General features: G+C 41.5%; 1 long non-coding RNA gene across 1 annotated transcript; it reads left to right on the forward strand.

Annotated features, from left to right (window-relative positions):
• Positions 1-9,124: 9,124 nt before the first annotated feature.
• On the forward strand, positions 9,125-12,684 carry LOC148123948 (uncharacterized). The gene is made up of 3 exons (XR_015740110.1): positions 9,125-9,221; positions 9,329-9,493; positions 10,557-12,684. It is a non-coding gene; the product is annotated as an uncharacterized LOC148123948 (long non-coding RNA).
• The last annotated feature ends 1,938 nt before the right edge of the window (positions 12,685-14,622 follow it).

Genomic DNA, 14,622 nt, shown 5'->3' on the forward strand with positions numbered 1-14,622 from the left:
AACACAACCAGGACATTCCGAGCACCAGAGAGAGATGGAGGTTCAAGGTGACATAAAACTTATCGCCTCATCATGATCCCCAATAAGCATACACACTGGCTGAGTAGCGCAGCGAATGGGTCCCGACTTGAGTTCACGCCCATCTTTGGTTTCCACCTTAATGGGTGGATTCACAGGAATCAAAGGAATTCCAAAATGTTTAACAAAAGCACAGTCCATAAAGCTGGTTGTAGCCCCTGAATCCATCAGCGCAACGGCAGGAATTCCTTCCTTCTGGGACTGTAAGAAGATACAAGTGTCCAAAAGTAAATGCCGAGGAGGCCCAGGATTTACTTTGGCAATTTGGGATGGGGGTGGAGGATGTGCCCGACCTAGGGTTTCCCTGAGGTCGGGCCTACCCCGTTTCCCGACGGGCCAGAAGTGGTTTCAGACACAGGTCTGCGAGTCCTTCTCCGAGTGCAGGAATTTGCAAAATGTCCCGGACCCCCACAATAAAGGCACAAGCCTTCCTGGAACCTTCTCAAATGTTCTTGCACCGTTAAGTGAGGGCGGAGTGCGCCTAACTCCATCGGCTCCTCAGCATTAACCGTGGGTTGGAAAACTCTCGGTGGCATGGGTTGTGCACGAGAAAACGAAGATGGTTCCATAACAAGCTGTTTGTGTCCACATTGCTGTAAACGAGCTTCAATTTGTAAGCACTGAACTATTAATGCATCCAAAGTTAAAGCCCGCTCTGCATGGACCAGCTCATCTTTGATGGCATCAGACAAGCCTTCCTGGAATGCAGCCATATGAGCCAGTTCGTTCCAGTTAGAGTCCATACACAGCAAATGAAATTCTGCAACGTATTCCTGCAGGGAACGTTTCCCCTGATTAACGTCCCGTAACCGTCTGTCCACAATTTGTATCTTAATTGGGTTCTCAAACACCACTCTCATTTGTTGGAGAAAACCCTGGAAATTGTTCAACAATGAGCTATCTTGAACTAACAAGGGAGTAGCCCAATTAGCAGCCTGCCCAGTTAATAAACTGATCATAAATCCTACTTTAGACCGGTCGGTTGGGAAGTCTTCAGGCCTCAGAGGGATAAACAATTGGCATTGACCCATAAATGCCGGGAACCTGTCCATTTGCCCAGAAAATTTCTCCGGCATGGATACTGGGCTTTTCCTCACAGGAGGGGCAGGGGGAACAGCAGCAGGGCTTGGTAAGCTGGAAACATAATTCAGCAATTGTGTTACCTAATTCTGAAGCGTCACATTGCTTTGCAGTAGCTGATTAATTTGTTGTTGTTGCTGCTCTACCAAACGCTGCAGTTGATTTGAATCCATCTTGCTTTAAAGATGGTTTGTTTGTGGCCAGGAACAATAATGTTATGACTCCCCTTCAAAATTCCAACGAACAAAACAGAAAGCAGCCATTTCAAATTAAATCAAACAGAAAGAAGTCTTACAAGATAATGGCTGGCAGGAATCTCAATCCACAGCATAAATCTTTACTCTGTCTGGCAAACCAGTCCTGGCAATAAATCTCTAGTCTCAGAGCTTCTTACTGTAACGTCCTCACTCAAATAAGTCACTTTGTTCCTGGCAAAATGTACCAGCCCAGCTGTGTCCTTTTATACTCATTGAGGCAACGTGCTAATTTACTGACTTGCTCTCCTCATTCGCTCCAGCTGATTTTGCCTTCTCAACCGTCTTCTGTTTTTTACATTTAACCACAAATTTTCCAAATTCTCATCTCCACTAGAAGACTCTCTCAATGGCTGACTCCCTGTCAGCCATTCCCGGCTGTTGATCAGATAAGGAACCAGAGGAGGTCAAAGGTCCTGACAATTCCAATACATCAGGTTTGTCGTCCTTTGTCACGTCCATCTCCTCATCCTGGTTACCAGTCCAATCACTGAGCCATGCCGGCTCATATTTTTCTGCCATGACCTCCTCACTTGAACTCATATTAGTCACAGGAGCTGAATCCAAGCCCGGAGCCACAACACCTAAGGTCACAGAATGCATGAGTCTTAGCAACACAGAACTAAAATGCAACTATACAGAGACCATATCATTTTCATAGAGTTACCTGAAGCTCCCACCAGAATGGTTTTTCCTTTGTGGCTTAAAAGCCTACTCATACCTTCCTGCAAATGCCACAAATGGCTCCTGCACCTTGGGAAGGTTAACCATGGTTATGCCATCCTTACAGAGACGACACAGGAGAGCCTTCCAAACCCTAGACTCAGACTGTGATTCCAAAGTCTCCCTTCCCACAAAAACAGAATACATCTCATTGGCGATATCCTTGGTAGGGGTACCTGGATTGGCAGTGCGAAATTCTAAAAATTTGAATAGACTAGCATGTACCCTGGCAAAAAGCTTGAATTCGACCTCCCATGCTCTGGATGCCCTTAACAGAGAACTGAGGGAGGTCAGAGAAGCCATCTTGGAGAATAGGGCAGCAATAGACTTCCTTCTCTTGAAGCATAATTATGGCTGCGAAACATTCCAAGGGATGTGTTGCTTCAATCTGGACGAAACCTCAGAACTCGTAGGGAGGGACATCCACCACCTGAAAGAGCTATCTCAGAATATTGGTCAGGAGCAATCATTCCTGGACTTTTCATGGCTCTTCTCATGGATGCCAGATTTCCATTGGCTCAAAATCCTTATAACAACCACAGTCACCATTTGTGTCTTTGGAGCCCTCATGTGTTGCCTCTGTTGATGCATACCACCCTGCCTTAGCTGCCTAAAGGCCTGTATTCCCTCTCAGAAGAGAAAATTAAAGGGGAGACAGGAAGCCATGATAATGATCCAGATTGATCACAAATACCAAGTATACCCAGACATTCAATCAGAGACCACCCTCTTAAAAAATAAATAAATGAAGGATTGTGGAAAGTGTTCCGGACTAGCAGGCTCAAAAGCCTGCAACTCTGATTGGCCCGCGAATAGCAGATCGTGATTGGTCACCACAGACTGATGCGATTGGCTAGTAAACGGGCTGCCGCGATTGGCCCTGCCAAGAGTGACAGACTCAAATCGCTTTCATTGGCTGCCTAGCCGCAGCCAGCCCTATATAAGGGGCTGGTGTGGCTGGGATAGTTGGCTCAGATCTGAAGTCACTAATAAAGAGCTGTTGTTGTTATCTGAGTCTTGCCTCCGTTCTTGAACCATCCTCCCAGATCTAACACTGGCGACGAGGATGGGATGCGGAGGCAACGAAGTCTACTAGAACTGAGCTAGCTGAAGGAGCACGTGGCTGACAGAGCGCAACGACGGCAACATGGCCAGCAGCGCTATACCACCCACCCCATTCGATCCAGCTAGCGAAGACTGGGGCTCATATATGGACAGATTTCAAATGTTCCTAGAGTCCAACAACCTAAAAGATGCCACACCCAGCAAGAAACGAGCCGTTTTTCTAACCCATTGTGGACCAGCCATTTTTAAGATGGCTAAAGCCTTAGCGAAACCAGCTGAAGTTAAAACTATGGATTGGGACACCCTTGCTCCCATCCTGTGCAACCATTACGCCCCAGCAGTACCAACTCTCATTTGCAGACACGAGTTCTATCAGAGGGACCAGTGTGAAGGTGAGAGCGTTGGGGATTTCATGGCAGACCTGAGGAACCTCGGTGGTTTATGTGGCTTCGCCAATCTCGAAGAAGCCATGAGAGACCGAATCGTCCTTGACCTTAGAGATCCAACTGTCCAGAGCAAGATCATGGCCAAGGGAGACATCTCACTTGCAGATGCCATAGCAGACGCCACCGCAGCTGAAGCCACTCGTAAATCAGCAGCACGAATGCGCCGAACCAGCGGAACCAACCTCCAGCCCACCAATGATGCTGGGAAACCTTCAGACAAGTACACATCGACCACCCATCATGAAGATGTCGAGTCATCCTCAGACAGCGAGGAGGAAGAAGTCCACAGACTCCGGTCGGAACGTGAGCAACGGAACCAGCGGGGTCATAAATCCAACTATGAATGCACCGGATGTGGGGGAAACCATCCTCGATCCGAATGCAGATTCTTAGACGCCATGTGTCGTTTTTGCGAAAAACAAGGGCATATTGCGAAAGTATGCAGAAACAAAAGAAATTCCAGCCCAGACGGAGAGAGAGCAGCCCAAAAAGGAATGTTGGCAACTCCACCACACAGAGGGACTGCCCTAGCAACCAGTGGAACCAGTACAACAGACCCCAGAGGTTTAACAGCACACCCAGACGAGAAGAGGCTCATCAAGCCATCACCATTGGCCACGCTTCATCGCTTGACGCAAAAAAAATCCGTGTAAAGGTCACCATTGAAAATAAACCATGCATCATGGAAGTCAACTCTGGGTCATCACTATCCATGGTATCCTGGAAAACACTCAAGCAACTGATTCCCAACATCCGACGCCAAGACCTCAGCAGTCAGAGACTCATACTGAAAGATTATCAAGGCAACCGGATTCCAGTCGCAGGTACCCGCCATTTCCAGGTCTCTTTCAAGGGACATAATGCAATTCTACCACTCACCATCGTAGACAGAGACCGGCCAAGTCTATTGGGCCTTCAGTGGTTCGCGCCATTAGGAATCGGAATGGCAGGCATCCATCATACTGAAGACGATGACTGGGAGGCAGCCCTCGTCCACGACTTCCGAGAAGTGTTCAGCGAAAGCTTAGGCAAGTACAAGGGGTCCCCTATTTCATTTAATCTTCGCCCCGACATTGCGCCCATTCGCCTAAAGCCACGCCGAGTTCCCTTTGCTCTCACACCCAAAATTGATGAGCAACTGGACAAATTAATTGCACAAGGCATGTTAGAACCCATTGACCACGCCCGATGGGAGACACCAATTGTCACCCCCATAAAGCCTGACGGGTCCTTGAGAATCTGTGGTGACTACAAGGCCACCCTCAATCACGCGCTACAGCAGAGAGCCTATCCAGTACCAGTCATTCAGCATCTCCTGCACTCACTTGGGGGTGGCAGAATATTCGCAAAATTAGATCTGGCCCAAGCGTATCAACAGCTGCCAGTTGATACCAAAACTGCAGAAGCCCAAACTATAGTCACACATCGTGGTGCATTCAAATGCAACAGGCTCCAGTTTGGAGTAAGCGTAGCCCCAGGCATCTTTCAAAGCCTGATGGAGAGACTATTCCAAGGTATAAAAGGGGTCGTGCCCTATTTTGATGACATATTAATAGCAGCCCCAACAAAAAGTCAATTAGAGAAATGCCTCAGAACAATGCTACAAAGGTTCAAAGATGCTGGCCTCAAGGTTAAGAAGGAAAAGTGCCAGCTATGCACAGAAAGGGTGGAGTTTCTTGGCTACCTTCTTGACAAACAAGGAATCCACCCTACAGAAAAGAAATTGGCAGCTTTCAAAAATGCCCCAAGACCTAAAAACAAAACTGACCTCCAAGCCTTCCTGGGACTTATTAACTTTTATAACATTTTCCTACCCCAGAAGGCGACTGTTGCAGAGCCCCTTCATAGACTACTCGATAAAAGGGCCTCCTGGATTTGGGGACGTCGGGAGGAACATGCCTTCCAGCAAGTAAAAGACCTCCTTACCTCTGATGCAGTGCTAATTCAATATAATGAGACACTCCCCTTGACTGTTACTTGTGATGCCTCACCATTTGGGGTGGGGGCCATCCTGAGCCACGTCCTACCAAATGGCTCAGAGGCACCAATTGCATTTTTTTCAAGAACTCTGTCAAAAACAGAAAGAAACTATAGCCACTTAGATAAGGAAGCCCTTGCTATTGTCTCTGCAATTAAAAGGGTTCGTGAATATGTTTATGGGAGACCATTTTCTATTATCACGGATCATAAGCCATTACTTGGCATTCTGGCGGGCGACAAACCTACCCCACACATTCTCTCCCCCAGAATGACGCGATGGTCGGAATTTCTAGCTGCCTACGACTATCAACTAAAGTATCGCCCGGAGAAATCTATTCCTCACGCAGATGCCTTGAGCCGCTCACCACTACCCGAGCCACAGGAAGACCCAGCTCCCATGCTCCCAATACTACAAATCGAGACAATTCCCTCACCTCCACTAACGGCCCAGGACATCGCCTTTGAAACCAAAAGAGACTCTTGTTTGGCACGAGTTCTTGGCTGGGTGGAGAGGGGATGGCCAGAATACGAGCCTAAGGAAACCTTTAAGCCATTCAAAAACAGACAGACAGAGCTTTTCTCACAAAGAGGGTGCATTTTATGGGCAGACCAAGTTGTTATACCAACTAAACTACAAAAAAAAGTCCTGCAAATGCTACACGATGGACACCCAGGCATCGTGCGTATGAAAGCACTGGCAAGAAGTTACGCCTGGTGGCCAGGTATGGACAATCAAATTGAAACCTGGGTCGCCTCTTGTAACAGATGCCAGGAAAACCACTCAGCCCCACCAAAAGCTCCACCAGCAGAATGGGAAACACCCAGGGGTCCCTGGTCTCGCATTCATATTGACTTTGCAGGACCTACTAGAGGCCACACTTTCCTAATAACTGTAGATGCGTATTCTAACTGGCTTGAGGTCAATAAAATGAAAGCAACCACTACTGAGGCAGTCATCAAGAAATTGAACAGACTCTTTGCCACACACGGCCTACCTGATGTCCTGGTTTCTGACAATGGGCCCCAATTTACTGCCTTAGCCTTTGAACAATATCTAGCTGAACGGGGCATCCAACACGCACTCACATTGCCGGCTCATCCAGTGGCAAATGGTAGGGCTGAACGAATGATTCAGTTCACAAAGAAAACCCTACAGAAAATGGAACAAGGTAATATCCACGTTAAAGTCACTAGAATGCTGCTTCTTCAACACATCACACCTAGCAGCTCGACTAACAAGAGCCCAGCTGAACTCCTGATGGCCAGGAAACTCAGATCGCCTCTAGACCGCTTGCACCCTGCCTACACCCCGGAAAAACCCCTGGGTTCCAGCAGCAAGCACCGCGCCTTTAAGGTAGGAGACCTTGTATTTGCAAAAAAAATTTCTGGGGATCCCCTCTGGATTTCTGCTCAAGTAACTCAAGTTACGGGTCCCCGCTCCTACCGTCTACTCACCACTGATGGCAGAGTGTGGAAGTGCTATATTGACCAGCTATGCTCCAGACTGACCACAATTTCCATCCCTGACCCCAACCTTGACACCAGGGGGGGAGGGGAAGCCGTGAGCCCGGAAATAGAACCAACACCAAGATCACCACACCATAACTTGCAATACTCACCAGCTGTAGTTGAACCTGGGCAGATGAACACTTCACCAAGAAGCAGCAGCCAAGCAGGTTCAGCGAGCCCGGGGAGCCATAGCAGTAGCAACGAAGCTGAGGACTCTATCACCCCGGGGGCATCAGAAGGGAGCCCTAACCATGGCACCGGTTCACCGTTCCTGCTAGATCCAGCAAAAAGTCCATCTGAACCCGAATTTGAACATGGACAATTGGAATTGCATAAGTCAGGTAGACAGGTGCGAAGACCTGCCTACCTGCGAGACTATATTATTCCACCCCTTAAACAGAACCGAGAGGGGAAGGGTGTTCCGGACTAGCAGGCTCAAAAGCCTGCAACTCTGATTGGCCCGCGAATAGCAGATCGTGATTGGTCGCCACAGACTGATGTGATTGGCTAGTAAACGGGCTGCCGCGATTGGCCCTGCCAAGAACGGCAAACTCAAATCGCTTTCATTGGCTGCCTAGCCGCAGCCAGCCCTATGCTGCCCTATGCTGCGGCTAGGATAGTTGGCTCAGATCTGAAGTCACTAATAAAGAGCTGTTGTTGTTATCTGAGTCTTGCCTCCATTCTTGAACCATCCTCCCAGGAAAAGCAGGAAAAGCCCAAAGGGAACATCAGGCCAGCCATAAAACAAACTTGCATAGGAAAAGAGATTTAATAAAAGGTATTGAAAGAAGCCCCCTAGACAAAAGCCAAGTAATTAAGAAAGCTAGGGAAACAAGAAAAAGAAATCCTTTACGAACAACAGGTCATGCCAAATCAGCAAAAGAAATAGACAAAAGACATGAAATAAATTCCATAGCAGACAGGAGATTGCCACCAAACAAATATAAGAAAACATTAGGATGAAACTGTTAATCCAATCAAACCACCCCGCGGAGTTTACCTTCTGGCGGAAATGAAGACAACCCCTGACAGGATTTAAAACATTAAGAAATACAAACACAAGCACACACACACAAAAGGAGAAAAGGTATAAAAATCAGGGGTTTATTATACAAAGATGGCTAGCCCCAGGAACGCAGACTTCTTGCTATCTCTTGCCTTCCTGAAAAATAAAAAGAACCAGCTTCCAAGCAGTTGTCTGTGTCCTTGCACCGGAGTTCTCCCAGCAGGAAAATCGAGCCCTCAGAAGAAAGGCATTTTCCAGCCTTTCAACAATATGAAGCATCATTGAGAACAATTTAAAAGCAGTATTTGTGGTCTTTTTATTTCTATAATGGTATGCTAGGGCAGCTTTCCCCAAAATTTGTACTTTCAGGGTGTGTTAGCCTACTATTTCCATAATTCTCCTGGTGATATTATCTTGTGTTTAGAGAGGTAATTCTACTAATCTCCTATAAAACATACAGAAAGTGTATAGCTTTGCTGGCTGAGGAATTCTGGGAATTGAAGTCCACAAGTCTTAGAGTTGCCAAGGTTTGGGGACCCCTGGATTAGAACATGTTCACAGACAGTAACTTTATTTGAAACCAATAGAGGGAGCTGTGAACAATAATTAGTCAAAAGAGGAAAAAAGACATGTTGAAAAAACAGAAAAGAAAGGGGGGCATTGCTATGAAAAAAAATCAATCTAATCTACATATACATCCTCCTGATGTTAGCGAATAGGATATCGTATTTTCCTCCCCTCTTTTTATTTTGAGTTTAGTTTTTTTTAAATGAATTCTAGATACTTAATTGCTGAGTTTTGAAAGTAGGCCAACTCCAGAAGGGAGTTGCTGTAGCCTTTGAAAACTTTCTAAATTGGAACAATATTGGTCTGTTACTCCATTTCTTCAAAGTAAATATTTTATTTAACTGCTTATGTAAGCTTCAACAGTTTCTTTGTACAAAACAGCCTTTGTTTTCAATATTCCTTGTGAATTAGATTTTGCAATATTGGAAAGATCGGTGAGTGTGTGTGGGAATTTGAACATTTATGTTTTCTAAAAAAGTAGAATATAAAAGGGACAGTCAGACACTAAAGCAGGTACAGTTCCTTAAAAAAGAGAGGCTGCATCCATAAAATAAAGTCCCTCTTTGGGGAAACTACTAGGTTGAAAATAATCTTTATTTTTATCTCTTTCTTGCAAGTAGTTTATAGGTTTCAAAGCCTTACAGTGGGAAGAAGGGAAACGTGGTGCAGGCAAAATATGTCTGGTTCAGATCCAAACTCCAATACTTTCTCTCACAAGAGCACTCATAAAATGGCTTGGATCAAGACAATATACAGATTGATTGTTATCTAAAGGCAACAGAGAGGTATGTAATGCCAAAGACAGTGTTGCATTGTTTGCTCCTTTTGCATTCTTGAGTTATGCTAACATGTGAGGCTTCTGACCTTATAAGTAAAGAAAACAATTTCAGAGGTATGAAAGAATGGAGGACAAGGCAGATAGTTTTGGTCATCTTTGCTATCTTTTATTCTTTATTCTTTATTTTTCTTTTTTTTTAAATGTTCTTTATTTATGAGCCATCCAGGGTCATTGGGAGTTAGGTGCAAAACAAACACAAAAAACAAACTATTTTTGCCAGCACCAGCCTCCTAAAAGCTTTTGAAATATATTGTATCATGATTAATATTGTTTTAATTTGATAGGCACCTGTTCCAAAACAATGACACTAAAATTCTGAGATATGAATACATACTCTATTCTTGGGTATTTGTGATGGAGAATTGCACTCAAATATGTAAGATGTTCCAAATAGATATTTTGGATATGGCATTCATATTTAGCTGTAGTGTTTTATTCTCTGGTTCTGGTCTCAATTTCAAAATAACCATCTTGATTTTGAAGTTATATTATTATTGTCATTTAATTGCATTTGATGTTATTATACGTTTTGATTGTGTTACTTTATATGCAGAATGCCGCTCAGAAAGAAATTTTTGTAGAGCAATTTATCATCCAAATTCAGCACAAATCTATCTAGATTTTCTCAAATAATACCTAAGGATTCAGTGAGATCTATTGCCAACAATATATTTGTAGATTCAATAAATAAAATTAATAGAATAATATGCCAAATTTTCAAAAAATAGTTTTTATTTAATTAATTTGCTTAGGGCATATTTTTCCATTTTCAGGCATGCTAATGAAACAAAAAAGGGGTTACCATTAAAATATTATGTGCAAAATCTTTTTCATATGGTAAATTATATCATATATAATTTATAAAGTTCAAGAAAAAAATGGCTTTATTTAAAGGGAACACAACAATGCATTACATTCTTTATACAACTGGGAGATAAACTAACATTTATTTTCTATACGAATGGGAAAGTATTTCATTAAATTAAATAGGGAATGTGTCTTTGTTCCAGGGGACAGCAAAATCAGCTTTTTGATTCAGAAAAGATGGCCAAACCCATGTTGGGGGAAAAAAATCTATTAAAAGAGGTACAAAGGAAGAAACACGCAAGGCAATTCTGTGAAATTTGTGGGAAGAACCTTGTGATGTGTGTGTAGAGGTAATATTCAATTTTGCTATAGTGCAGCAGAATAAATAATTCCCTCAACACTGTCCAACTATTTACAGAGTCTGCACTACTATTACCATTAATCTTCTCATCACTCCTTATCACCCATCCCCTCCCACTTGTGACTGTATGACTGTAACTTTGTCGCTTGTATCCTTACGATTTATATTGACTGTTTCCTAGAATGATTTGACTGCTTATTGTACCCTATGACTTAAGTGTTGTACCTTATGATTCTTGACTCTTGATGAATGCTTTTATGTATACTGAAAACATTTGCACCAAGACAAATTCATAACGTGTCCAATCACACTTGACCAATAAAAGAATTATAGTTCTATTACATATGATAAGTTAAAAACTCTGGTGGACCAACTAGGCAAAATCCATAATGCTCAATTATACAGCAAAATAACTTCAGACTGGCTACCACAAAGACAAACAGCTAGGACCATTTGCTGTCATATGTTTTATTACAAATGTAATAGTTTGTAAACATACATGCATTTGGAGACCACCAGGTTAGAGAATGGAACAAACATAAAATGATTTGTTTTTAAGGCTATGAACTATGGAACTACTCTACAAATAATATGTGTCTTAATTCATGACTATTTTATGTCAGAAATCCTGCTGGTGTCAGTATATCTACAGACACCTTTCAAAACAGTCGTTCTGTGCCTGGGCATGCCTCTTTCTCTAGAAAAAGTACACATGAATTCTCAAATGTGTCAGTCAGCTTAAAATGATTGGGAACCCCAGTGACAAATGAATGTTTTAATATATTCTGAAGAATAATATTGAATCCTGTGGCTGCCAAAATGCCTGCAGATACTTCTATAATTTCCACAACTCCATGACTCGATTGTGACCAGTTTATAGCAGCCTAAAGTTTTAGCTTGTCTACTTCTATGCTTAGGCCTCTGAGCTCAATGGGATTGATCCACTATTGAGTATAGTAGGGTCTCTTTTGTTGGCAATGATTGAACCATGATTTCAATAAGTTAAGCTACTAAAAGACCACTAGGAAATTTAAGATTAAAAAAAATACTTGTATAAAATTACTTTTATTTAAATAATTGTTTAGGTCACCTCACTCGTAAGTTATGAGTTTATAGGCTGGAGGTAAAAAAAAAGTTAGGAAAAAAGAGTAGCAACTCTCTTTGATATATTCCATATGTCATGAAAATGTCATAGATGGTGACCAGCACCTTGAATTGTATTGGCATACTATGACGAGTTCATCATGCCAGCACTGCAACATTCTGAACCTGCTATAACATACAAGTGGACTTCAGAGGAAGACAACTTCCAAGTGGTCTTCAGGGGACGCTCCAGATACAGGGTTTCACAGTTATCTGCATGTGAATAGCTGACGTTCATCCCAATCCAGGAACAGGAGGAATTCTATGAAGTCATGTTGAGTCTTTCTTGGCTCAAATGAAGCTTTCCTTTTAAATGCTGTAGGATTTAAGTAGAAATTCTGTCTCACTATATCTATGAATAAATTAACACTGAACTTTGTAGGATTTACTTGACAAGTACAGCGTTGCATAGCTTATTTTTCTTCCTAATTAAGTCTGAAGTCCTAAAGTTGACACAAGCCAGGCAATATCATGCACTCTACTACATCATGACAAATTGTTTTTTGAATGGCACAGGTTTCAAAGAAGCACCCTGTTTCAGTATGAAGAAATGTGCTGTTCAGAGAGAAATGAGGGTATGTGAAAATTTTGGGAGTATTTCTGAATTGCATTTATGCTGAACAGGGGGAGGGGAGGGAGTTGGTGAAATACTGCACACTGTTTGCATGAAAGCAATGGATCTATATTACTTGATATTTTAGCTACTCAGTGATTATGTTTGTGCTAGAAGAAAAAAGGAAAAAATGTTATTTTTGTTTTATTGACTTTTGAAGTATCTTGTAGACATTCACAGTCATTCTTTAACTCTGATCTGTTTTTTTAATTTCCAGACCAATAAATCACTACTTTAATTGGTATATTTGATAAAGATCTTTTAAGTGATAGATTTTATTCAATGAATTAAACACACTGATTTGTCTCCTTATGTGATATTCAAGCAGAAAAGTCCAGGGGGATTGCAGCCCTGATTGCATGACTGAAACCTGCACCTTTGAAAACATATTTTACAGTCACTGTAGCCATAACTCTCTGCACCCTTTCCTTAGACATCCTTACAAGTTGCCTTCTATATCATGTTATAAATTCCATCCACAGCGGAGAAGAAATATTATAATTTGCAATATGCTAATGATGAATCAATTCTTCAAAGTATAAACAAAATAAAGCAGATCTTCAGATATTATTAAAAGGGAGCATATTTTCAAATGTTAAAAGCACCTCTAAGCTGCTAATATACCATAGAAATGTTTAATGTAGACCAGAAAGTGAAGAAATTTGCAACACACTCTAAACCATAATCTGATTGGTTTTTAACTTAATACCATATGCAAATTTGACCTTTGTGGTTTGTATAATATAATTTGTAATTCAGTACAGTTGGGAGTAGAGGTTCATGGTTTATCCAGCAAGCTATGGTTAAAGACCATAGTTTATCATTTGTAAATCTAGCCATTCCAACAAGTTATAAACATGACAATTATAGTTGAGCTTTGTTTTCAAAATCTGGCACTGAACCTGGCCAATGGCCACTTAAGAAATAAATTCATGACTGAGTTGGGATCTTCTTCTTGTGCCATTCCTGTCATCAGAAGTTGGTGATCACATTGGCGATCCTATTTTTATCAACAGCCGCTCAAAAAAGTGCTGCTCAGTTTTGTCCAAACCAGTCCCTTAGATTTTGAAGCCATGATGTGTGGATGCACATATATATTTTATTTACTTTATTTATCACTCTGCTGCCAAAACCTCACATGCATCTACCTTCTAATATGAGACATGCTGCGTCTCTGGAAGATAATTCTAATTACAACTTTGCTTGGAACATAAAAATCATGAGATATGTGGCATTTTTGTCATAATGCAAGCATGAATTCCCTTTCCCTTTTCTTTTCAGCACCAGCCTAATGCTTCTGAAAATTTATAAAGAATTAAATATAATTACAATTATCAGATTTTCTTCTCTAGTATTCAGTCAATAAAGATACAGTGCTTTTAATATGGCAATCTATTTGGTGTTAATACTAGCTAATTGGCAAACTTAGAAATAATTTATCTTTGGATCATCCTATTGTATGCAATTCTTTTCACATTGGAAATTTTGTACCTGGGGCCTTAAAGGAGTAAGGTCATATCAATATACGTTTCTTTATTTGGAATGGTTTTAAATACTTATTTGGATACAAGGTATTAAGGGGAAGGATAAAAAGGAAAATATTAAACCAGTCAATTTGTTACATTCTTGAATAGGAAAAAATACTGAATTGCAAGACAAGGGAGTATCAAAGGCCAGTCTAACTTCCTCTGAAATCAATACAAGTGCTGTATTGATTCCTTTAATGGAAATTAAGATTGGCCCCAAATCATTAAAAACATTCTGAAAAGCAAGGAGATAAAGTTCGTTAAAACTGGCTGCAATATTGATTAGACAAAGCAAGGATGATGGACATAGGCATTTCCTATAAAACATATGCACTTTTAGCCATATGATTCACACCCATTAATAAATGTAAAATAAAGCTGATAAGAATGTTAATATTATTAGCATTTAAAGAAAATACTTTTAATACTATATTTTCTCTATAGCCCTAATATTCTTCTTGTACTACAGTATGTTATGTCTTCCCTCTGTAAGTACATAATTTTTTTTTATGTTTTAACCATGGCTGTGATAAAATATCTTAATAAATTTAATGATTGGAATTATGGAGAAATTTAATAAAGAATTTTCTAAAGACTCAGATGAGTTTTAAACAGTAAATAGCAAT

The sequence above is a fragment of the Pseudonaja textilis genome, chromosome Z, assembly GCF_049901715.1.
Source record: "Pseudonaja textilis isolate UNSWEBS1 chromosome Z, rPseTex1.2, whole genome shotgun sequence".
Taxonomy (NCBI): domain Eukaryota; kingdom Metazoa; phylum Chordata; class Lepidosauria; order Squamata; family Elapidae; genus Pseudonaja; species Pseudonaja textilis.